Source organism: Kogia breviceps, chromosome 8 (assembly GCF_026419965.1).
Source record: "Kogia breviceps isolate mKogBre1 chromosome 8, mKogBre1 haplotype 1, whole genome shotgun sequence".
NCBI classification, from domain to species: domain Eukaryota; kingdom Metazoa; phylum Chordata; class Mammalia; order Artiodactyla; family Physeteridae; genus Kogia; species Kogia breviceps.
Genome location: NC_081317.1, coordinates 94161085 through 94184082, shown reverse-complemented (window position 1 = coordinate 94184082; position 22998 = coordinate 94161085). Strand labels below are relative to the sequence as shown.

Below are 22998 nucleotides of genomic sequence, written 5' to 3'. Positions count from 1 at the left end.
AAGTGGCCTCAGGTGCCCTGGGAGTGTGCAACAGAGCTCCCTGACTCCTACACATGGGGAAATCCTGGCTCGTTCATTGGGAACTGTACCCCTTTCTCTGGACAGCATCCCTCAGCAGGCCTACTGGCCAGGCCAGCCACCTCTTCCAGGCCTGTCACTTCTTTCTCCAGGGCAGAAAGGTTTGGAGCAGTCTTCGGAGGGTACCTAGGTCCTCAAGCCTGTGGGTTAGTATAAATGTGTGTCACCAGGGGTGTAGCAAATGGTGAACACGAAACAAACAGTTGGCATGGGGGCAAAGAGAAGGGCTGCAGCAAATCCTAGATTGGTACCAGCCTGCTTCACCCTGGAAAAATAGCAGGAGGTTTGGTTTGGAATATTCTTATACAAATCAGATTCGCTTGGAAGCAAAGGAGCAAGTGCCCTGGGAGCCCACATGCTTTGTTCACACAGTGTGCAGGTCAGGTCCCCAACACAGCTGCACCAGGGCCTGCGGGTTCAAGAAACCTTGGAGATTTGGGGGGTCCTGGAAAGGGTGGGGTCAGGTCAGGCTCCCAGATGAGGCAAGCTGCTCCATTAGCAGGTGGTGAGGAGGGGGTAAACTGGGCACTTCATCAGAACCTGTGTTGGACCCAGCAGAGAACTGGCCAGGGTAGGGGCTAGCCTCTGGGAGCCTGAGGGGTAGGAGACGAAGGTGGGAGGTGGGGAGGGAAGAGGACAGAGGGAAAGTGTGGAGGTGGGAGGGAGGTGAGGTGGGAGGTGGTAGGGGCCAGCGGGGGAGGTGGGCGGGGAGGAGTAGAGGAAGGTGAAGAAAGGGGAGGGAAAAGGGGAGGGACTGAGAGGGTAGGGGAGAGAGGAAGAGGGCGGGGAGCCGGGCGGGGAGTAGGAGGAGGCGGGGGAGAGGGGGAGGGACGAGAGAGGAGGCGGGAAGGGGAGGAGGGGAGCCGAGGAGGGGACTGCGCACCGCCCCGTGCCCTCCCTCCCGCGCCGGCCTCCGCGCCCTCGCGCGCCGCAGCATCCACGCGCCGCCTGGCCGCGCCGCCCCTCCGCGCCGGGCCTGAGAGCCGACCGCCTCCCACGCCGCCGCCGCCGCCGCCGCCGCCATTCCTACGCCCGCGTTCTCTGGGCCGGGCACCGCTGGTCCGCGCGGCCAGGACACACCGCGCCAGGTAAGGGCCGGCGGGAAGAGGGAGGGCGCGGGCCGGGCAGGTGCGTGGGGGCGGCGAGACCCTCCCCGGGCCGGTCCCCGGAGCCCTCCCGGAGCCCCCGCCCCGAAGCCCCGTTACTCCTCCCCGGACCCCCGGACCCTCATGGAGTCCCGTTCCCGGAGATCCCTGACTCCTCCCCGGACCCCTCCCGGAGTCTCCACCCTGGACCCCCAGGACACCTCCCCTCCTCGGCTCCCTCCCTGCCCCGGCGCGCAGGTGGCTCGGCGGCGCTGGGGCGGCGCTGGGGGCTCGGGGCGCGTGGCCAACCCTGCCCAGGGGCGGGGGCGGCGCGTTCGGCCAGGCCCGCCGCTCCTGTCCACCCGGCCCCCGCCCCACTCCGGCCACTCGGGCCTGGCCAGGCCCCGCGGCTTCTATTTCTGTCTCTGAGGCCGCGGATCCTGGGCGCTAGACCTGGAGCCGCGCACTCAGACAGGTGGGGCAGGTCGGGGCCCTGGTGATGAATGCTGCAGGCCTCGGCTTCGTTTAGGGTTTTGGCTGCGTGATTCTAGAACAGCCAAGGAGAATCAGCAGCCTTAGCTCAGGGCTGCACCTGTTGCAGCCGCTTGGTGAGCTGCAGGAGGCTGAATCCACTGGGGTTTTGCCAATGCAAACATGGAAAGGAGAGTTGGGTCGTGGTGATCCTCTTCGTTTATTTAATTTAGTATTGGAGGTGGGCTGCATGGGAGTCTGGAGGTGAGCAGTTCACCGAAAATGAGGCCTAGGCCTCATTGTCAAGGGCAGGGACCTGCTTTCTGGAGCATTTGCCATGCGAAGTTGTTCTGCTTTTGATTTGAAAACCTCCCCTTATGTTAAGCACATCCAGGACTTGGGGACTGTGGCCAAGTGCCTGGCTCCCCTGTTCTGAGTCTATTAAAATCCACTAGGCGCCACTGAGCGGAAGTTTCCTTTCCAAGGGGTAAAGTGACATCGGTGACCTGTCACCTCATATCTGCCCCAGGCCTGCGGCCTGCCTTCTGGCTGCCTCGGGGCCGTTATTTGGGAATGTTTACTGTGTCCCAGAAACAGACTGCCTCAGCCAGTGCTGAGGCCAGGATTCTGGTAGAGATAATGCCCCGATTGTCACTTGAACCGTTGGTGTCGGTGCATAACGTCTGCAAGAATAAAAAGAAGAATAAAGCAGGCCTGCTCTGAGTACTCCAGGCACCAGGTCCTACCAGGGCTAAAACCTACAGGAATGAGGGGACGGTGAGGGACATGCTGGGGTATTTTCTGTGGACAAGGACTGGCCCCCCCAAGAGGCTGGACCTTCAGATTGAACAAAAAAGTGTTTGTAGTACAACCAGCAGGTAAGCCAAATAAAGAAATAAAAACTAATTGCTGGCACTGAGAGGCAGCCCTGCCCAGGTCCACTCTTGCACCGTGTTACAGGACCCCGAGCTGACATGGGAACTGGCTCCCTTTGATTGTTGGAAAATGCAAGCTTTCAGAGACACTACACTGGTAACCGGGGTGTTCTGGCAGGCTTGTTCAGGGTCTCGACAGATGGTGCATCCACCCCGGCTCAGGAATAGGGGCAACGCCATGCCACACAGCTGTCCAGTGGGTCTGGGGGCAGGGAGATGACCTTAATGACATCATTCACTCGTGGTCTGTTCCCTGTGGGTCAGCCAAGGCGGGTTTCATCTCAAGTGCCTTCCCCACACCAGGCAGGGATGTCTAGGCCAGAGCTTGGGAGTGCACACTAATGGCTGGCTCTGAGTGAGGGGAGAGGACCATCCACTGGTGCCAGCACATAGCAGAATCAATAATGTGTTGCAGAGATCAATGGTTTTCTTGCTGGTCCTCCTAGAGGGAGCCTGCCTCTCCCACACTGAGCGTGGACAGGCCCAGGCTTCCCACCCCTCCCTCTGGGTTCCATTTCTGGTGGGAGAAGGTGGGGGGGGTTCGGCCAGGATGGTGGCCAGGAGCCTCTTCCTAACCCCTTGTTCTGTGTGATGAGCCTGGGGCCAGAGCTCTTGGGTTGGCAGTTTTGACCCATGTTCACTCCCCACCAGCAGGAGTCCCCAGTGTCCCTGGGTTAGGCCCCTGCTGCTGTGTAAATGAATTGGCTTTCTGATTGTTCCATAATTAACAGCAACCTTCCCCTCATGCTAAGAATTTGTTTGGTCAAAGGAACTCCTGGGAAGGTGAGGTGGCAGGTAGTGGCTCCTAGTGCCCCCAGTGCCCCATCCCCAGGCTCTTCTGAGAGTCATAGCAGTGGCCAGTTAACTGTCCAGGCCTGCAGGGTGCTGTGGGATGAAGCTGGCCATGTAAAAATATACAGACGACTTGCCATCAGGTGACTGTTGAGGGTGGTTGCTGGAAGAAAGACTACCGTCCTTGCTGGGGCTTGGCAGGTGCAGCCTCCCCAGCTCCACCCGTGCCACTGGGGCCCGTGGCCACTTGGGGATGTCTCGGGGCGTCACCCAAGAGCAGGCCAGTCGGGCAGGCTCCTCTGCACTGGAGACTCAGCACAACTCATGGCCATTTCAGCCTGCCTGCTGTCAAGAGGTAATGTGGGGAAGTGGAGATTTATTAAGAGGAAATAACTTGATTCAGTCAAGTGGAGACAGCGTGGTAAGTGGGGCTCGCCTGGAGCTGGGATGGCGTTTTTCGGTACGTCAACTAAGGTGATCTTTGGGATAGGCAAATTGGCTCATCCCAATTCCTTGGAGTGGCTCACTTTCCAGCTGCCTGACCCTTCCCGAGTGCACGAATGTTTACCTGGCAGGGTAGTACCTGGGCCAGGCATCAGAGCAGCCCAGGTGTCGTTCCCCCATAACTGCTTTCCAGCATGCCCTTGTGATCCTCCAGTGGGACAGGGTCCCTTATTTGCTATGAAAGTCTCAAGATGCTGTCTATGAAAGTAGAGACTGTACCCACCCACCCACCCCCCGCCCTGGTCGCTTCTGTATAGCAGCCGGGATTGCAGGCTTTGAACAGAATGCAGTCAACCTGCGTTTGACCCAAGAATCACTCCTTTCAAAAATTATGGTATTTATGAGACAGTTGGACATTTGTTGAGTGAATGATGATTTTAAAGGATAATTATATTCCTTAGTAACAGCATTGAGGTTACGTTGAAGCCATCTTTAACCTTTAGTGATAGATGCTGGAGTTATTTGCAGAGGAAATGATACAGCAGTTGAGATCTGTTTCAGATTACCACGGGTGGGGTGGGGGGGTGGGGGGGCAGGATTATCCATGGTTGGATGGTTGTCAGCTCTGGGTGACCGTACTTGAGAGTTCGTTATTCTGTTCAGGCCACTTCTGTGTATTTTTGAAGTTATTTATCATCAAAAAGTTAATAATCTAAGAATCCCATTCCTGCCCCCACCCTGCCAGAATGCCATAGGATCCTTCACTTCATGAAATAGTTGTGGTTTACTTTAAAAAAAATGCCTATGCATTAAGTGAAAACACTGCTCCTTAGTGTAGACTGTATGGAATGATTCCTTTTATGCATGTGTAGGTAATAAGGTGTAGAAGCATCTGGAAGGACAGACGCTGGCTATTGAACAGATGATGATGGAGTGCCCCTGTGGATGAGTGGGGCAGGCACTGCGCCAGGCTCTAAGGACATAGCTCCAAGCAAGAGTGACTGTCCAGCTAGCAACAGGGGTGGGAGGAAAGGATATGTGTGTGCATACGAGTCTGTGTGCTTGTGTGTTGAGGGAGGGTTGAGAAGGGGGAAGGCGGGAGGAGCAAGGGGAACCTATCCTTTCAACCCCATGTACTTCTGTGTGGTTTGTTTCTTTTGCAGTGGGATTATTTTTGTAATGATAAAATGTATTTTTAAGAAGGGGTCTCCATTAGGGAATAGAATAGCCTATTTTAAATATTAAATTTCTAAATCTAAATTCTAAATGGATTTGACTTGTAGGAATCCATGTTCCTACACAACTTAATAACGGATGATGTAGCTTAAATGAGGCATTCAATGAATTGATAGTCACTGATGCTCTGAGTATGTGATCTGTGGGCCATGAAAAAGAGACATTGATACCCTGACCTCGGCAATAGCAGAGACAAGACCCAAACCCTGAAAATTAAACAGCAACATCATCTCTCAATGGGGACAGTAAGCTGAGGGACCACCCGGGGGCTGGGCCGTGGAATGGGGAAAGCCCTCAGCTCTGACCCGCCATGGTCCTGTTTTAAGTGGAGAACCACGTTCCCTTCCATGGGACTTGGCCCAGAAACAAAAGCAAAGACGGTCCAGGGCCTTCGTGGGTGGATTTCCACTGCTAGTTGGATGACCTGCCACTGTGGGGCTGTTCCACACATTTTTAGCAGTTGCTCTTTTTTCATTTAGTAGAGGGTATGTTAAGTCACTGTAATCTATACCAACAAAAAAGCATAAAAATCCTATATCCACAAAGTAAAAAAGTACAAGTTTTCTAGGATCCTAAGTTTTGGGGTTTTTTTTTTTTTTCTGTTTTCCTGTCCTATTGAAAGAAATTTGAGTTGCTTAAGCACCAGAATATAATCAATCTGCTTTGATCTAGCATTTGGGTGTTGTTTGGCTCTGATGCGTGTTTTGATTTTGTTTGCAAGGACACTATGTTCCCAGGGGCCTACCCTGAATAAGGGCCTCAGCTGGACCCCACTTTGTTCTCACCGTGTGTTTGGGAGTTTTGTTTGTCGTTGTTGTTTACTAGTATTTTCCGTGGCTGTGGGAGGGCACAGCCAGGCCTGCAGCAGGGTGGCTCTGCTCTAAGCCTGGGGTCTTGTCTGTGTGGCCGTGAGCCGCCGGCCATCAGAACGGGCTGTAAATACACAGCCCATTTTCTCATTGAGATCAGATGTGTTCCTTGCACCTTAGCGCTTCCCAGAGGCCTTAGGGATCCTGCCCAAGTAGAGCTGTGCTGTCTGGGCATTCAGGGCACACAGGAGGTCTGTGTCCTTTGTAGGTGAGGTCATCATTCATCTTTCTTGAGGTGAAGGAATTAGATACCTTTAAGTCCCCTTTCAACTCGCAGATTTGTCCACTTCATGGAGTCTCACCATTTCCCCCAGCAAATGTTCATTGAGCTCCAACTGCAGCAAGAAACCAAGAGACAGAAGGCTCTGCCAACTTGGCACTTATGATCAAGTAGCGGGTGATGGAAGGCTAAGGAGAAGAAATAAGTCAGAATGTCATGCATTGGGGCCATAGTGCTATTGTGGGGTCCAGGTGCCCAAGGGAGCCAGCAGTTTGGGGGAGTTGGCGATTTGAAATCAGGTGGCTGGTGGGCTGATGGAGGAGGTGAGGAGTGACCCAGGAGGACATCCCAGCACAGTGTAGCAAGACCAGAGGGCGGGTGAGGCTGGAGTGGAGGAGCAGCCCCATGCAGGTGGTGGATCTGGCTAGATTCTGGTATGTTGTGAAGATGGAGCCAACAGGATGATTGGAGCAATAGAGGAGTCCAAGGTGACCCCGAGATTCTTGGCTCAGGCAACCTGAGGGGTGGAGTGGGTATCATCCTGAGATGGACTCTCTGTGGGCAGAGCAGTTGTGGGAAATTCAGGAGGGCGGCTGGCTCTCCAGATAGTACCTGTGAGCTCTGTCGCTGTCCATGTGCTGGTGGTGAGGGGCTTTCCAGGCAAGTGAGGCTGGAGTTTGGGGGAGTAGCCTGGGCCCGGCAATCAAGCTGGCTACTGCCAGCACACAGGTGTGATTTTTAAAGCTGAGTCAGCACAAGATGGCAGGAGAGTTGGATGGATGGAGGAGAGGAGAGGTCCAAAGTCAAGCGACCAAGAAGGAGTGCCATCAGGGCAGGAGAAAGCCAGAGGTGTTGGGGGCATCCAGGGCCATGGGCAGATCATGCATGGGGAGGAGGGGCTGCCTGGCCAAGGAGTCCAGTTAGGCGAGGACTGAGAATTAGCCTTGGAGAATTGACCTTAGCAACATGGAGGTCATCAGTGTCCTGATGAGAGGTACAGGGGAGTGGTGGGCCAGGAAAGGGGGAGAAGGAGAGCTCAGGACAGCAAAAGTCGGTAACTTTTTCAAGAATTTTGCTGTGAAGGGGGTGCTGAGAAATGGGGAGGAGCTGATGGGCCTAAGGATTTGAGAGAAGGCTTATGTTTCAGGTTTCTGTCCTGAAGGGAAGGACGGAGTAGAGGGGAAGCGTGATGAAGAAAGTGGGGTGGGGCCCTTGCCCAAGTCCTCCATTAGGGACAGATGGGAGGCCAGCTGTTCCCCCGCAAGCAAACTTTCATTGGCTCTAGTGTGCACTGCCCCTCTGCTTGGCCCTGAGGTATGCAGACAGGGGAGAGGAGCCAGGACCTCAGAGAATGGTTATGGAAGCTTGTAACAGCAGAGCCTCTGAGTACGGCAGTGGGTGCCCAGGGGCGACGGAGCGCTCTTGGGTGGTGAGCACAGAAGGCCTGGAGAGCTGAGTTTGCTAGGTTCCTGGGCAAGGGGTGGATGCCCTCCTGGCTGAGAGGACCCCTGTGCGGGGCAGGAGAAGGGTGAAGGGGGGCCAGGTCCACTGGCCTGATGGGCCTGGCCAGAAACAGAGGCTGAAAGTGGGGCTGTGTCCTCACAGCCAGAATGTGAGCATTTCCCTCCTGATGTTAGCCTGGCATTTCCTATATAGAGGGCCCAACCACTGGCGAGGACCTGCGTGTTATCTGCAACACTGCCTTAATTCCATATCCACTGAACGCTACGTGAATGAGAGAGAGAACCCGTCTGCAGGAGTGGTTCCTATGCCAGTGGCATCACATCCCCTGAACTTGCCGCAAGTGCAGGTTTTCACCTCGACCCAGACCCCCTGAATCAGAAGCTCTGTGTTTTAATAGACCACCCAAGGCTGGGCTAAGCACAGCCTGCCCTTGTGGGCTGCACTCTGGAGGGCAGACAGGAGGACAGAAGCAGGGCTGTGGGCCTCACTCTGGATGTCCATTAGACTGGGGTGTTTGCCTGTAGAAACAATGTTTCATTAACCAGTATTACTGAGGCATAATTTACATACAATAAAAGGTACTATTTTAAGTACCCTGTTCAATGAGGTTGTTTTTTTTTTTTTTTTTTTTTTCTTTTTGCGGTACGCGGCCTCTCACTGTTGTGGCCTCTCCCGCTGCGGAGCACAGGCTCTGGATGCGCAGGCTCAGCGGTCACGGCTCACGGGCCCAGCCGCTCCGCGGCATGCGGGATCTTCCCAGACTGGGGCACGAACCCGTGTCCCCTGCATCGGCAGGCGGACCCTCAACCACTGCGCCACCAGGGAAGCCCGTTCAGTGAGTTTTGACAAAGGTACACAGTTATGCAACCTCCAGGAGTGGGTAAACTCTGGCCTGCAGGGCAGGTGCACCTCACACGTTCATGCACCCACACCATCCCTGGCCACTGTCAGCCGGAGTTGAGCAGTTGCAACAGAGATTGTTTAGCTTGTGAGCCCTCCCCAAATTTCCTGTTGCCTCTTTGCATTCAGCTCTCCGCCCAAGCAATCACTGATCTGCCGAAATTAGACCATTATGAGATTTGTTTCTTTAAGAGTTTCAAAATGGAAGCATGTATTGTAGACTCTGTGTCTAGCTTCTTTCCCTTGGCACGTTTTTGAAATTTGGTACACGTGGGTGTACCATGATTTATTAATTAATTCACCTGTTGGTGGATGTTTGGATTGCTTCCTGTTCGAGATTGTTGTGAATAAAAGTGCTGTGAGCTACAACTCAACACAAAAGGAAAAACAATCAGTTGAAACATGAGCGAATGTATTGTATCTCCAGAGATGGTAGACAAATGACAAATAAGCACATGAAAAGATGCTTATTTGTCATTTGTCTACTAGGGAAGTGCAAATCCAAACCTCAGTGAGATACCACTTCTGTCTCACCAGAATGGCTTTTATCAAAAAAAAAAAAGGGAAATAATAAGTGTTGGTGAGCATATGGAGAAATTATAAATTTCATACATTGCTTTGAGAATGTAAAATGGTGGAGCAACTTTGGAAAACAGAGATTCCTCCAAAAGTTAAATATAGAACTGTCATATGACCCAGCAATTCTATCGTGGGTAAATACCCAAAAGAATTGAAAATAGATATTCAGACAAAAACTTGTATACCACTATTCATAGCAGCACTGTTCACAATTTGGGAACTAACCCAAATGCCTGTCAGTGGATGAATGAATAAATAAATGTGGTCCCTCCAGATAATGGAATATTACTTAGCTGGAAAAGGAATGAAGTACTGACATGTGCTGCAACATGGATGACCCTTGAAAACATTATGCTAAGTAAAAATAGTCAGACATAAAAGTGCACATGTTGCATGATTCCATTTATACAAAATGTCCAGAATAGGCAAATCTGCAGAGTCAGAAAGCAGATTAGTGGTTGCCAGGACTTGGGGCAGGGGAGAATGGGAGCGACTGCTTAATATGTACGGGCTTTCCTTTGGAGCTGATGAAAATGTTCTGGAACTAGATAGTGGTGATGGTTGCATACCCTTTAGAATGGTTAAAGTAGTAAATTTTATGTTATGTGTATTTTACCACTATGAAAAAGATATAAAAAATGCTATTTTCATTTGTATGCACATCTGAGTGCAGACAGGTGTTTTCATTTCTCTTGAGTAACTACTTAACAGTAGAATTGTGGGGTTGTGTGGTAAGTGTATCATTAACTTCATAAGAAACTGGCAAACTGTTTTCCGAAGTGGCTATATCGTTTTACATCCCTACTGCTAATGTGTGAGCACAGTTATTTCACGTCCTTGCCAACACTTGCTGTTGTCAGTCTTTTTAATTTTAACTATTCTAGTGGGAGTTGTTGTGCTGGATCATGGACATTCTAGTTGAGTATCTTTTCCTGTATTTAGTAGCTATTTGTATTTATTCTTTTACGTTTTTGTTCAAATCTGCCGACTTTTAAATTGGGTTATTTGTCTTCACATATTTGAGTTCTAAGAGTTCTTTACATATTCTGGATTCAAGTTCTTTGTTAGATATTTGTATTGCAAATACTTTCTCTCAGTCTGTGGCTTACCTTTTTACTTTATTAATGATATCTCCTTGGGACTTCCCTGGTGGTCCAGTGGTTAAGAATCTGCCTTCCAATGCGGGGGACACAGATTCGATCCCTGGTCAGGGAAGTAAAATCCCACATGCCGCGGGGCAGCTAAGCCCACGTGCCACAGCTACAGAGCCCGCACCACCACTAGAGAGAAGCCCGCATGCTGCAATGAAAGATCCTGCACATTGCAACTAAGACCCAATGCAGCCAAAAATTAAATAAGTAAATAAATATTTTTAAATTGATATCCCTCAAAGGGCATACATTTTTAGATTTAAGTCCAGTTATATCAATTATTTTTAGTAGTTTAGGCTTTTTGTGTCCTATTTAAGAAACTTTGCCTCGCCCATAAAGAATTTCTCCTGAAAACATTATGGTTTTAGCTTTTATGTTTAGATCTGTTATCTATATTGAGTTACCTTTTAACTGGAAAGAGCTAAGAATTGAGGTTTATTGTTTTGAGTGTGGATAGCCAGTTGTTCCAGCGCCATTTGTTAAAGAAACTATCCTTTCTCCACAGAATTATTGGCATCATGTTTGAAAAGTAATTGAGAATCTGTGTGGCTTTGTTTCAGGCTCAATTCTGGTCTGTTTTGGCTTATTCACCATTGACGCTAGAACCACTCTGTATTCATGACTTGCTGTATAGTAATTCCTGAAGTCAGGTAGTGAGACTTCCAATTATACTTCCTTTTCAAAATTGTGTTGTCTAGCCTGGATCCTTTGCATTTCCATATAAATTTAAAATCAGCTTACCAGTCCTTCTACGAAAAAGCCTACTTGGATTTTGACTGGGGTTGCATTAACTCCTTAGATCAACTTGGGTAATGTAGAAATTTTAACAATATTGAGTCTCAGTCAGTGATCATGGACTATCTTTACGTCTGTGTTTGCCTTCTTTCATTTTTCTTAGCAGTGATTTGTAGTAGTCACTGTAGGTCTTATACATATTTTATCAAATTTATTCATAAATATTTTATTGTTTTGAATGTTAAATGGATTTAAACATTTTTAATTTTCTAATTGTTTATTATACTATAAAGAAATACAATGGATTTTTATATTGTTTATTCTATCACCTTTCTAAATTTACTTATCTGTTTGAGTAGCTTTTCTGTAGTCCTTCAAGTTTTTTGCACAAAGATAATGACAGTTACAAATAGGGACCATTTTACTTCTGTCTTTCCAGTTCAAATGCTTTTTATTTCTTTTTCTTTTATTCCATTGTCTAGGATGTTTAACAGAAGTGGTGACAGTGGGCATTCTTACCTGTTCCAATCTTAGGAAGAAAAAACTTGTCTTTTCATTAAATATGATGTTAGGTGAAGATTTTATGTAGATGCCTTTTCTTTTTATTTATTTATTTATTTTTGGCTGTGTTCTGTCTTCATTACTGCACGCGGGCTTTCTCTAGTTGCGGCCAGCGGGGTCTACTCTTCATTGTGGTGTGTGGTCTTCTTATTGCGGTGGCTTCTCTTGCTGCGGAGCACGGGCTCTAGGCACACGGGCTTTAGTAGTTGTAGCAGGCAGGCTCAGTAGTTGTGGCACATAGGCTTAGTTGCTCTGCGGCATGTGAGATCTTTCCGGACCAGGGCTCAAGCCTCTGTCCCCTGCATTGGCAGGTGGATTCTTAACCACTGCGCCACCAGGGAAGTCCAGTGACTTTTTTTTTTTTTTTTTTTGAGGTTAAGGAAGTTTTCTGGTTTGCACGGAGTTTTTATCAAGAGTGGATGTTGAATTTTGTTATATGCTTTTTTTCTATATCTGTTGAGATAATCATATGGTTTTTCCTCTTTTTTTTTCTTAGTAAATATGCTGAATTACATGAGTTAATTTTTGAATGTTAAACAACCTTGTATTCCTGGCACAAACCCCAGTTGGTCATGATGTATTACCCTTTTTATGTATTGCTGTATTCAATTTGCTACAATTCTGTTAAGGTTACTTATAACTATCTTCATGAGGGATATTGTATTCTTTTCCTATAATACCTCTGTCTGGTTTCTGTATCAGGGTAATGTTGGCCCCACACAATGATTTGGGAGGTGTTCTCTCTTCATTTATTATTATTTTTAGAGTTTGTGGGCTTTCCTGGTGGTGCAGTGGTTAAGAATCTGCCTGTGAATGCAGAGGACACGGGTTCAAACCCTGGTCCGGGAAGATCCCACACGCCATGGAGCAGCTAAGCCCATGCGCCACAACTACTGAGCCTGCGCTCTAGAGCCTGCAAACCACAACTACTGAAGCCCGTGCACCTAGAGCCCATGCTCTGCAACAGGAGAAGCCACTGCAGTGAGAAACCTGTGCACCACAGTGAAGAGTAGCCCCTGCTCGCTGCAACTAGAGAAAGTCCGTGCTCAGTAATGAAGACCCAATGCAGCCAAAAATAATAAATAAATAAAATAAACAAATTTATTTTTTTAAAAAAGAGTTTGCGTAGGATTGGCATTGTTTCTTCCTTAAACATTTGATAGAATTTATTAATGAAGCTATCCTGCATTTTCTTTATGGAGAGGGTTTTTAATTATTAATTCAGTTTATTGATATAGGGCTATTAAGACTTTCTAATTCTTCTTTTTTATAAATTTATTTATTTATTTTTGGCTGCATTGGGTCTCTGTTGCTGCAGGCGAGTGGGGGCTACTCTCCGTTGCAGCGCGCGGGCTTCTCATTGCGGTGGCTTCTTTTGTTGCGGAACACGGGCTTCAGTAGTTGTGGCACATGGGCTCAGTAGTTGTGGTGCACAGGCTTAGTTGCTCCGCGGCATGTGGGATCTTCCCGGACCAGGGCTCGAACCTGTGTCTCCTGCATTGACAGGTGGATTCTTAACCACTGCACCCTCAGGGAAATCCCTCTATTTCTTTTTGAGTCAGTCCTGGTGATTTGTGTGTTTCAAGGAATCTGCCCATTTCACCTAAGTTGTCAAAGTTGTTGACATAAAATTGTTTATAATATTCCTTTATTCTTTTAATGTCTCTGGATTTGCATGATGTTCCCTTTCTCATTTCTGAGCCTGGGATTCTTTAAGAAAAAAAACCAAAAGGAAACAAAACCCCAGTGTCTGTCCCCACACCTGCCCAATTACATCAGAATTTTTGGGGGTGGGAGGGAAGGCATGGATCCATGGTTTTGACAACTGCTCAGGTAATTCTTGTGCAGCCAGAATTGAGAACCTTTGACGCAGAGGAAGGAGGGATTAATCTTTACTTACTGGTAGTCCAGGCAGGCCTCCCAGAAGCAGGAGAAGGAGGATCTGAGAGAGCAGAGGAGGATTTGGGTCCTGGAGTCTGAACACAGGGTTTGTTTGGAGAACAGCAGGCCAGCAGCCTTGGCGGAGGTTTAGGTTTGGTGTGGACCCCGGTTGGGCCTGCAGGTGCGGAGGGCATTCTGTATGTGCCAGATCTTGGAGTAAGCGAGAAATGGGAAGGAAAGCAGCTGGCCAGGAGACAAGGCCTGGAACACCAGACCACACGGCTTAGACTTCCTTCTCTGCAGGGTTGTTGTTTGTTTTTAAGTGAGATCTCCTGAGGTATAATTTGTGATCAGGAAAGTTCACCCATTTTAATGTCCTGTTCTGTGAGTTTTAAAACATAGTCACGTAACGACCACCAAATCGAATATGGAAAATTTCCATAGTTCCACAGATTTCCTTGTGTCTCTCTGGAGTCAGGTCCTTCCCCCACCTCCCCGCCCCAGCATTCACAGATCTGTTTTCTGTCCTTGTAGACTCTTCCAGAACGTTGTATAAGTGGAGTCATACAGTGAGCAGCCTTTGAGTCCAGCTTCTTTCACTCTGCCTAATTGTCCAAGGGTTTGAGCAGTAACTAATGCGATCAGATCCCTGGTTAGCGGTGACTGGCACCTCTGGCTTATGAGCTGGAAAGGAGAGGATGGAGACAGGGAGGCTGTTATGGGAAAGAGTGACCTAGTGATATTTATGGTAAATGACCTGCCAAATGCCTTCTATACCTGTCTCATGGAATCCTGACCACAGCCCTATCAGCCCTGTTAGGACAGTTCTTCCCTCTTTTACAGGTGAGGATGTTGAGAATGGAGAGAATAAGAAATTTATGCACAGGGTCACTCAGCCAAGAGGTGGTGGGACCAAGATGTGAGCAACGGGGCAGGGGCCTGAAGCCTGCAGGGAGGTGCACTCTGCATACACAGCGCCTAATGCACTCACCGAGGGGTGGCCATTGGTTGAGGTGTTTTAAAAATTTTTAAGATGTGTGTACCCTCAGCCATGGCGCTTCAGTGTCTAGAAGTTTATCCTAAGGAATCATGGATGTAAAGAATCATCTATTAGAAAGGGTGCCGGGTGTTGATAAACAGAAAACCCAGATACCAGCTGAAAGCCACTGACAGATGGTCAGGGATGAGGAGATACAGTTAGGCTAGCCCATCTCTAAAAATAGTAGTGTAAAATATGACTTTGATGGGGGATCAACATATCACATCAGGTGCTGAGAACCATTCCTAAAGCAGTACGCACAGCGAGGACCTATAATTTGCCTAGAAAGCACTGGATAGACTGTGTCCAGAATAGGAGTTGTGTGGTTAGTTGATGATGTGGCTTTTGTTTCCTCCTTGGTGCTTGTCTACATGTCTCCAGTTTTCTGCAGCAATAAAGGAAAAATACAAAGAAAAATGGAAAAACACAACTTCATATCACATGTGCGGGCACACACACGTCATATGCCTTGCGCAAGGGGTGGGCCCGCCACTCTCCTCCATGCCTGGCTCCAGCGAGAGCCCGTTCTGACGGTTGGCACCGGGTTGGCTGCGAGGCCCTGCCTAGGCCCTGTGTGTGGTGTGTGCGTCCTCAGCAAGGCCTGATCTGTTCGTGAGTGGGGTCAGCAGCATGGGTTCCTGGGGGCTGTGGGATTACAAAATGAGGTGACAAGTGAAACATCCCTTCTTGGCAGACTTTGCACCGGGATGCACATGGAATTCAGTGTCATATTTAAAACCAGGCTTCAGAGAGGTTTCAGCGCTTTGCTGAAAACATTTTATTAGAATATTGAAACCTCATGGCAATCAGGGCGCCTGGCTGCTTTCAGACCCTGAGGGCGGCTCACGGTAAGACACGCATTTGTACTGTGAGGCAGCATACCTGCATGTGTGTGTGCGCACACGTGCGTACAGGCGCGCGCAGACACACGCATACCCCGCTAAAATCAAAGTTTTCCTCAGCAGGGCACTCACCCCTGACCACGTATGATGCTCTCTGATATATTGTTCAGTTGCATCTTATTGAAAACTGTGTTTTCACCCCCACATGGAAAAATACGAAACCCCATTTTGTCATCTGGCCCTACGTGTGGCTGCATGGCCATTTTAAAATTTTGGCATTAAGCAAATACGTGCAGGCTACATATTATCGTTTTATTTCCCACATCAGCCAGTGGCTGTGGCGCCCTCATCCTTGGTTTCTGTGAGTCTGGGGCTGAGTACAGGAGTAGAGGAGGTGCCCCCACCTCTGCAACAGCTGCCATGGGACCACACACGGGTGCCAGGAAACTGGGTCAGAGCAGAGCTTCTGATCCACAGAAATGGATCCTTGGCAGGGTCTTGGAAACCTGACGAAGTGACTTGGGTTTCAAATATGGGATCCCTCGGGCCTCCCTGGAAGCAGGGTGGCCTCCGGTATGTTTATGTCCCTTCCCACTTGATGGACAAGACCACCAAGGGAGCAGGGCTTGGTTTTCCCTGGCAAACCGGGGAGGGGGTGGGAACACAGTTTTTAAAATAGGTGCTCAGTGCTTAGGGCCTGGCGATGCAGGTCCTCTCTGGTCTGTACTGATGGCTCTGTAGCCCCCTGAACCGGTGGGCATGGACTTTCTGTCCTGGGAAGAAGGCACCACTGACAGTGAGAAGAAGGGACAGACGTCCGCTTGAAAAACAAGCAAGACCCAGGATGCACTCGCTCTCGCCTCTCCCTGGGAGAGGAAGCAGCATGTGTGCGCACCAGCCCTCTCCCAAGGCCCAGACTTCTGCTGAGATGTTTTCTATCAGGACTATTTTCAGGCCTTGACTAGCATGTATGTTGCAGTCCCTACAGATAGGAAAACACTTTGTCCAAACACAGCCCCTTTTGTTAACCACATCAGGGGTCAGCCTCTGCAGACCGCTGGCTGGGGGCTCGGGGAGCAGTGGTGTGGCTTCTGCCACCAGGGTGATTTTCATGAGCTTGGCGGCAGCTGTTAGCTGCACCGGCTGAGAATGGCTGGGCACTTCTCGGAGCAGCCAGAGCCAGCGGGGTGCTTGTACCATCCTGGCCTGTGCTTCTCTTTGCACTTCGGCTGTGCAATGCCTGTCTGTTGAGAGCTGAAGGAGGACGGCTCTGTTGGACGGAAAGGTGCTCTAAGGTTGTGGTGTCACAATTGTCTTCTGCCCAGCAAAGTGACCTGTGTGTGGCCCTGGGCCGGCCCTCCCATCCTGGGGCACCCTCTCTCCAGGAGAGCAGCCCAAGCAGCAGCAGCCAATAGACAGTGGCACTCACCCTCTGAATTCCAGGGTCAGGGTGAGCTTGTCGGGGTCAGGTCCCACCTGGGAAAGGCCACCTGGCTTCTGGCCACCCTTTTTTCATGGCCGCCCATCACTGGCTGCTTGGCAGTGGGTTCCCTTGCCCAGCTCGGTGTGGCCTCTCCTCCTTTCCCACCTTGAAATGCAAGGGAAGGTCACCAGCCAAACAAGCAGCAGCAGAACCGTCTGGCCTGCCCCTGCTTCTGTTTTCATCTTCCCATTTTCCTTCTTCCTTCTTCAGTGAGTGTTTGCAGACTTTACAGTGATGCACACGTGACCTTGCTTTGCTCATGGATGGGGAGCCCAGCTGTGTGGTGGCCAGAGCACCACCAGCCCCGCAGCCCTTGGGCCCATCCGACACTCCTCCTCGAGGGTGCTGTCCCCACTGATTGCAGCAGAGGTGCATTCTGGCTGGGTTTGGTTTTGCATACACTGGGTTCCGGAGCACACCCATGGATGTCCCTCAGCCCCGTGTGTGGCCGGCCTCGGGCCCTGCTGCACACCCAGGGTTCTTCCTTCTTCCCCACCCTCCACCATTCCATGGGGGCCGTGCACCACCGTTCACGTGCCTGCTGTGCTGTTGGCTTGGTTTCTGGCTTGGGCCATTATGAATGTAGCTTGTGAACATTCTTGTCCCTTTATTCTCCGTTCAGGATGCCCCTGCTGCCATCTAGCCTCTTGGGGTTTCTCCTTGCCACCCTCTACCTCTCCCCACCTGGCGGGCCTAGCAAGGCTGGGTGGAAACCTCCCTGGTCATTTTAACACGGTGGTCCTTCTCTGTTCCACAGTTCTGTCTCACCGCATTGTGCCCTCTCACTCTGCTGTGCTGCTGTTCATGCCTTCGGTGAGCAGGTGACGTGCTCTGCGTGTCCCAGGCACTGTTTGCAGCAGGGGATGTGGATGTGGAGGGAGAGCACATAGGACATGGTGCCTCCAGCTGGATGACAGCACATAGGCACGCTGACGGGGGATGTGTGCCACCAGGAGGGAATCTTGGGGGTGGGTGTTGACCACCAAGGATGGGCTTGAGGTCTCTAAGTCAGGAATGCTGAGTCGGAACTCAAGAACAGCAGGAAGCAGCCGAAGCTGAGTAGGGAGAAAAGCTGTGGCGGTTTACATAAAGCACATGGCTGTAAATCCGTTAGCGCTGCTGTCACTGAGATGCTGTGGCTGTCTTCCCTGTGGGTGGCCTCTTGACTGCTTGGCTCTTGGAGCCCTGAGATGCCAAGTAAGGGTCCGATGGCCCCGCGGCTGCCATGCTGTGAGGAAGCCCAACCCCCAGAGGCCACGTAGCACTAGGACTGCAGTGGGCAGTCCTGGTCTCTGCACCCTCATCGCTAGGACCCTGATGTGTGAGGGGATCGGCCGTCACACGATTGCAGCCCTTGGCCATCAGGACTCCAGCCGGGGCCTCAGACACTGGAGCACAGACAAGAGTCCCTGCTGGGGCCCGTTGGGACTCCCGGCCCACAGAACCGTTGAGCGTGGGGAAGTGTCTTGGGCCACAGAGTCCAGGGTGGTTTGTTACACTGCAGTGGTGTCTGGAACAGAGTGGTGGCTCCCCAGGGAGCGGGCAGGGCCTGGGGGTCGGGTGGGGTTAGCCCGCGACACAGGTGCTGGGTTGGAACCGTAACGGGTACAGTAATGGTAATTACTTGGCATTTCATCCTGCAGTTTTTCATTGTCTGTGTAGCAAGGAGGCCTTCTGCCTTCTCCATAAACTGACTATGAAGGAAAACATGCTTACACTTCATGGAATCCCGGTGTGCATGCATGTTTCCTAGGGTCACCATAAGAAAGCTTCACAAAATGGGTGGCTTAGACAACAGGAATTTATCTTCGCCTAGTCCTGGAGGCCAGGAGTCCAAAATCAATGTGCTGGCAGGGCTGTGCTCCTTCTGAAGGCTCTAAGATAGGACGCTTCCTGCCTCTTCCAGCTTCTCTTGGCTCCACGTGTCCCTTGGCTTGTGGCCACCTCACTCCAAAGTCTGTCTCCATCTTCATGTGGCCTTCTTCCTTGTGTCTCTCCTCCATGTATCTCTTATAAGGACCTTTGTCAGTGGATTTAGGGCCCACCTAGGTGACCCAGGATGATCTCGTCTTAACTCCATGATCTGAATTATCGATACATCTGCAAATATTTTTCCAAATAATGTCACATTCACAGTCTCTGAGTCAACGTTCTTTGCAAGCTACTGGAGCACGTGAGGAGGCAAGAGAAGTACTGTGTGGGGCTGGGAGGAGGCGGGTGGCCCTGGTGGGGTGGGGACCGGCCTGGTGGCTGGGTGCAAGGGGAGTGGGTGTGGACTGGGGCTGGCAGGCATTCACCTTCTCCAGGATATAGTTCAGCGAGGCTTTATCAGCAGGAAAATGGAAACTGCGGCTGCTTTCTGCATTCGTGGGAAGTTATAGAAATGAGAGTGTGGTGGAAACTTGCTGCTTTGTTAAATAATTTTGCATTGACTCAGAGGGGAAACAGGAAAGGGCCTTCTATCTTTTTATGTGGGTTTTTATCTCTGCTGCTGGAACCTTTTCTTTTATGTAGCTTTTCTACAAAAATACCCGTTGAATCTTTAGTGTGAACAGGAAGTCAGATATGCTGACTAACTTTTCCTTTATTTTAATGGCATTTTTATTGTTTTGAAAATGAAGAAAGAAAGCAAAGAGTAAAAGCGACCTCCTCGTGCCCAGGGTACGTGCCATTGCCAGCTGCCTTTCTGAGGTCTTCTCTGTGCCATTTACATACACACACATGTGCGTGCACACACATTTACACATGCATACAGATGGTGGTTTCCCAAAGATGTGGTCACGCCTTAGAGGGTTTTGCAACTCACTTTTTTCACTCAGCACTGTGGCGTTGACACGTGTGCTCTGCATTGCACCGTGAAGCTGTGCACGAGTCTCTGAGGGCAGTGTACCCTGTGTCCCTTACCCCATGGTGGAAATTTGGGTGTCTCTCTAGTCTGCCACATCCTTGACAGTTTTTCTTGGTGTACTGCAGTGAGTATTTGTATAGGAGTCTTAGAATGGAAATATTTGAGTCAAAGGGTGTATGCATTTTTAATTTTGACCGGAGTGGCTGGGCTGTCTGCCAGGACAGCATTGTGCCCCGAAAGCTCACAAGAGTCTCTCTTCCCCCTCACCTCCCCGCCCCGGAGCATTACCGGTGTGTTTAGTCCTCACCAATGTGATCAGGAGAAGGGAGGGTCATGGGTCTCTGACCCCATTGCTTGTTTGTGGTTTATTAGTTGTTTGCATTTTCTCCTTGAAGCACCTGACCTTGGTCTTTATCCACTTTATTATTCACTTTAATAGAAATTGAGCTGTTGCTCTTTCACTTATTTTATTGATTTGGGGAATTTCTTTCACTTTAGAGTATTCTGGAAAAGAAAAGCCTGCAAGCAGTTCATCCATAAGGTTTTTAATAGATACGAATGAACTTTGATTGGAGACCCGTGGGACCATCACCTGCTTCTGTGGTTCGTCTGGGGGGTGGGGGTGACCTGAGGGGCCCGAGCCTTTCATGTCCATTGCTCTGGGACAGGCATGGGTCTGCTTTGGCTGTGCCAGCCTGGCCACCTGCCTGCAGGACATGCAATGGCCCCCGTGAATGGTGGGGCCCAAAAAAGAAATTGGTGATATTTGGAATTGGCTGAGTGTGTGTTCGTGTGCATGTGTGCCTGTGTGTGTGCATGTATTCCTGAAAAATAGTGCACAGCAGAACTGGAGGATTGCATTCCAAAAGGTTTTCATGGATTTAGGAGTCTCTGCTCACTAGGAGGCTTATAGAACTAGTTTTCTATATATCATTTTGATTGTATTTTTAGCCAGATGACAAAACTCACCTCCCCACACCCCCTCCACACTTCTTGCTCATTTAGAATGACAATGTACAAGTGAAAATTCATCAAAATGTCGTAAGTAATGCAGCATGTTTTCCTGGGAGGCGGTTATGCGCCCCAGACAGATGTTGGGCAGTGTGTCCTGTTCGCACGCATGGCTCTTCACTGAACCCTTCATAGGGTGCTGTGTGCTCATAGAGGCTTTCTCTCCACAGTAACGTTCTACGTTCTACTGCAGAGTGGGGGTGGCCCAGGTTGGGTGGCATCTCGGAAGCTGTGGCCCTGATTGTTGTATCAGTCAGGGTTCTCCAGAGAAACAGAACTAGTGGTGTGTGTGTGTGTGTGTGTGTGTGTGTGTGTGTGTGTGTGTGTGTGTAGAGAGGTTTATTCTAAGGACTTGGCTTTTGTGACTGGGGAGGCTGGCAAGTCTGAAACCTGCAGGGAAGGCTGGAGACTCAGGCTGCCTGGAGGCAGAATCCCTCTTTCTTGGCAGAAGATCAGTGGTTTTTCTACTAAGACCTTCAACGGATTGGATGAGGCCCACCCAGATTATGGAGGGTAATCTGCTTTACTCAAAAGTCTGCCGATTTAAATGGTGATGTCATTCAAAAAATACCTTCACGGAAGCCTTTGGAATAATTTGGCCAAATATCTGGGCATCGTGGCCCAGCCAGGTTGACATGTAAAATTAACCATCCTGATCAACACCCCCAAGTGCCTCAACGCCATGGTGGGTTATAGATTAGGTACATGAGCTTGTTTAGGGTGTACAAGGACGAGGGGTGACCTGCTCCCTGAGCAGGCAGGGGCTTGTGGCTCGTCCCCAGAGGCCACGGGGCCCAGTGCCAGTGTGGAGGAAGGTAACATTTCTTGCACTCTGATGGTGCAGGCTGAGCCCCATACTTGCTGCCTTGGGGCCTCATTGGGACTGCTCCTTCATTCCGTCACCTCTGGCTCCATGTTTAGGCCTGAGTGACTCCCTAGGTGCCTCTGGGGAGGATACTAGTCATCCTCTTTCTATAAAATGCTTCATTTCCTGACATGGACACGGTGGAAGTATTTATTAGCTGAAAGGCTTGGTGCTCCACATCCTGGTATTTTCTTTTTCCAGCAGAAACCCTTGTTCGGGTCATGGTCTGGCCGTCCTTTCCTGTCCTCCATGCTGCTGAAGTTGACCTGTCCGCCTGGCACGTTCTTATCAGGCCTCTTGGCTGTGCTGTTAATTGGACGATAAATAATCACAGTGAAACAGAAGAAAAGCAGTGTGGTGTCCCCAGGCAGGCTTGGCCTGGTCCTCCAGTTTCTGTAGGTTTGGAAATGACCTGCTTGGTGGATAAGGGGAGGGAGACCAACAGGCGCTCTGCAGGGTTCCCCAAATTGATGAAGGAAGATGGCTCTTCTCATTCGTTTCCATCGGGTGCGCTGGAATGAATGAATGCATGGATGGGAGGGTGGGCTGGTCCCAGAGGTGGAAGGGCTTAGGGCGGCAGGCGGGAGCCTGAGGGGCACGGGTGCCAGGGCTGTGACCCAGGGTTGGGCGGCAGGAGGGAACGTCAGGTCTGGGCCTGGCACTCGGTGTGTCTGGTGGCTTCTCACACACCTCTGAGCTGGCTGAGGCTCAGAGAAGGACGTCACTAGGTTCCCGGGGACCCTCAACCTCTCCTTGTCTCTGGATGTGTGGAGCACAGTGCGGGCACAGCTGCCCCCAGGCCTCTGAAGCTTCCCGCGAAGCCTCTTGTCTCGCTATTTGTTAGAAAAGCACGGCCCACCCTGGCAGCTGGAGACATGCCTGAGCGTGAGGCTCTCCTGGTTCTCAGGGACTGTCGGGCCTCTGTGGTGCCTGAGACTGACCCTCTCCCTACCCGAGAGGCCAGCTGGGATGCCAGTTGGGATGCTGGAGAGCTGGCGCTGGAGACGCCTGGTGACAGTGGCAAGTGCCAGAGCAGTGTGGCAGCTCTGCCTCCCCCTGCTCCCAGGTCCTAAAGCACCAGCTGTTCCTCTCAGAAGTGCCTTCTGGAACTTCTTAGGGTGGCCCAGTGGGGCCTCTGGGGACTCCCAGTGACAGACCTGAGACCAGATCTCTGGCCTTGACACACTGTGGAAAGGTTAGCCAGGAGGGATGTGTCAGTGAACAAACATTCTTTCTTGACTTTTTTCTCTTCTGTGAGGGACAGTGGTCTGCAGGTAGGGGCTTGGGAAACCAGTGGCTTGATCGTTTTTCATTTTTCAGCCCTGTCCTCAGTCAGGATGTTCTGGGAATCAAACTGGAAATAAATGATGAAGTGTATGTAGTTTTTCAAAAATGGTCCATGTCTGCTGAAGCTTGTGTTTGCAGGGAAGATTAACGGTTAGAGGCCTAACCACAGAGAAGGAAAGAGAAGCTAATTTAAACACAGTTTACAGAGATTATTTACTGGGC

The 22998-nt window shown here is 50.3% G+C and overlaps 1 protein-coding gene across 4 annotated transcripts in view; it reads left to right on the top strand.

The window, feature by feature from the left end:
- Window positions 1-1009: 1009 nt before the first annotated feature.
- The window catches only part of SEMA4D (semaphorin 4D), a 120787-nt gene continuing 98798 nt past the window's right edge, over window positions 1010-22998 (top strand). The window contains exon 1 of one of the 4 annotated variants that reach the window (XM_059070990.2): window positions 1010-1166. The gene's annotated coding sequence lies outside the window, so the exon portion shown is untranslated. The remainder of the gene's footprint in view (window positions 1167-22998) is intronic. The other 3 variants (XM_067039786.1, XM_067039787.1, XM_067039782.1) reach the window with 3 other exon arrangements.